Genomic DNA, 2,519 nt, shown 5'->3' on the forward strand with positions numbered 1-2,519 from the left:
AACATCATTAAAATGTTTGTATTACCCAAAGCAATCTATAGATTCAACGCAATTCCCATCAAAATACCAATGGCATACTTCACAGAATTAGAACAAATACTTCAAAAGTTCATATGGAACCAAAAAAGGCCTCGAATGGCCACAGCAATCTTGAAAAGGAAGAACAAAGTTGGAGGGATCACATTACCAGATTTCAGGTTATACTACAAAGCCACTGTAATCAACACAGCCTGGTACTGGCACAAGAACAGGCATATAGACCAGTGGAACAGAACAGAGAACTCAGAAATGGACCCAAGGCAATGTGCTCAATTAATGTTTGACAAAGGTGGCAAGAGCATACAGTGGAGTAAAGACAGCCTCTTTAATAAATGGTGCTGGGAAAATTGGACAGCTACTTGCAGAAAAATGAAACTAGACCATCAATTTACACCCTACACAAGAATAAACTCAAAATGGATAAAAGACTTAAATGTGATTCATGAATCCATAAAAATCCTAGAAGAAACTGTAGGCAACAAAATTTCAGACATCATACGCAGCAGAATTTTCACTGACACATCACCTAAGGCAACAGAAACAAAGGAGAAAATGAACACATGGGACTACATCAAACTAAAAAGTTTCTGCACAGTGAAAGATACAATCATCAAAACGGAAAGGCTACCCACTGTATGGCAGGCATAATTGCCAATGATATATCAGATAAGGGGTTAATTTCTAATACATATAGAGTGCTCATACAACTCCACAAAAGGAAGACAAAGAACCCAATTAAAAAATGGGCAGAGGAACTAAATAGACACCTCTCCAAACAGGAGATACAATTGGCTAAGAAACATATGAAGAAATGCTCATCATCACTAATCATCAGAGGGATGCAATTTAAAACAACAATGAGGTATCACCTCACACCTGTCAGAATGGCCGCCATCAACAAATCATCAAACAGCAAGTGTTGGCGAGGGTGTGGAGAAAAGGGGACACTAGTACACTGCTGGTGGGAATGCAGACTGGTGCAGCCACTATGGAAAACAATATTGATCTTCCATTTGACCCAGTGATCCCACTTCTAGGAATATACCCTAAGAAGCCTGAAACACCAATCAGAAAGAATATATGTACCCCCATGTTTATAGCAGCACTATTTACAATAGCTAAAATCTGGAAACAGTCCAAGTGTCCATCAGTAGATGAATGGATCAAAAAGCTGTGGTACATATACACACTGGAGTACTACGCAGCTGTAAGAAAGAAAGATCTCTTATCCTTTGAGACTACATGGAGGGACCTGGAAAGTATCATCCTAAGTGGAACAAGCCAAACAAAGAAAGACAAGTATCATATGATCTCACTTATTTGTGGAATATAATGAACATAACAGTCTGAGGAATGGGGTAGTCCCAGAGACAGGGAAGTGGGGAAGAGGGGGTGGTGGGGGAGAGATAAACCACAGAACTTACATGCATGTATGCATGAACAGTGGACATGGTCAACAAACTGGGGAAAGGGCAGGGGGGGGGGAATCAGTGGGGGGAAAGGAGAAACATCTGTAAAAAAAATAATTAATAAAATAATAAAAAATAAATAAAAATCTTGAAAAAAAATCAATAAAAACACATTTTAAAAAGAAAAGAGAAAAAGAAAAACAATAGAGCATGTTTCCAAGGGTTGTGGCTGATGGTAGCCATGGGCATTCCAACTGCATTTGAGAGCAACCTGGAGAGACTTTGACAGCTTAAGTCAGCATAATACCTACAGCTACTACTCACCTTTCCTGTGTGTGTGTGTGTGTGTGTGTGTATGTGTGTGTGTGTGTGTGTATACATACATATATAAAATGCACCTGGAAACTTTTCTCCCTGAATCAGGTTTACCATGGCATAACTGACTAATAAAATTGTCTCTAAAAATTACAACGTGATGTGATACACATACCTTGTATCATATACCTGAACTTTGCTAAAACAGTGAGTTAAGTGTTCTCACCGTACACACAAAACAGTCACTGAGGTGATGTAGGTATTACTAATGTGCCTGAGAGACTGGATTGCAAAATTCTTAACGCATTTATTTATTTATTTGAACTTTTATTGAGATGTAATCCATGTACTATTCACTATGCCTAAAGTGTACAGTTTAAAATGTACAATTGCAGGATTTGGAGGACATTCCTATATATGTGCAATCATCCCTACAATGCATTTTTGATCATTTTCATAACCTGAAAAATAAAGAAAATCCCTCTCTGCTTTAGCTATAACTCCCAAACATCCAATCTTCTTCTCCAATCACATATTGTTGCACTTCTTTCTTTTTTAATGATACAGTGATATATATATATATGCACATATATATATATATATACATGTGCATATATTTATAGAGAATTTATAGAGAATTCTCTATAAATTTATAGAGAATGCATTCCAGCAGCGTGGGCTCCTTTCCATTAGTTCTCACAAAGTGTGCTTCCCTGGGAGGAGCAGGCTGGTGTTTCAGGTGAACCCAGGCACCTT

General features: G+C 37.9%; 1 non-coding gene across 1 annotated transcript; it reads left to right on the forward strand.

Annotated features, from left to right (window-relative positions):
* The first annotated feature begins 1,654 nt into the window (after positions 1–1,654).
* On the forward strand, positions 1,655–1,785 carry LOC118616682. Its single transcript, XR_004956663.1, has one exon. It is a non-coding gene; the product is annotated as a small nucleolar RNA SNORA44 (small nucleolar RNA).
* Positions 1,786–2,519: the final 734 nt, after the last annotated feature.

Source organism: Molossus molossus, unplaced genomic scaffold (assembly GCF_014108415.1).
Source record: "Molossus molossus isolate mMolMol1 unplaced genomic scaffold, mMolMol1.p scaffold_m16_p_4, whole genome shotgun sequence".
Classification (NCBI taxonomy): Eukaryota; Metazoa; Chordata; class Mammalia; order Chiroptera; family Molossidae; genus Molossus; species Molossus molossus.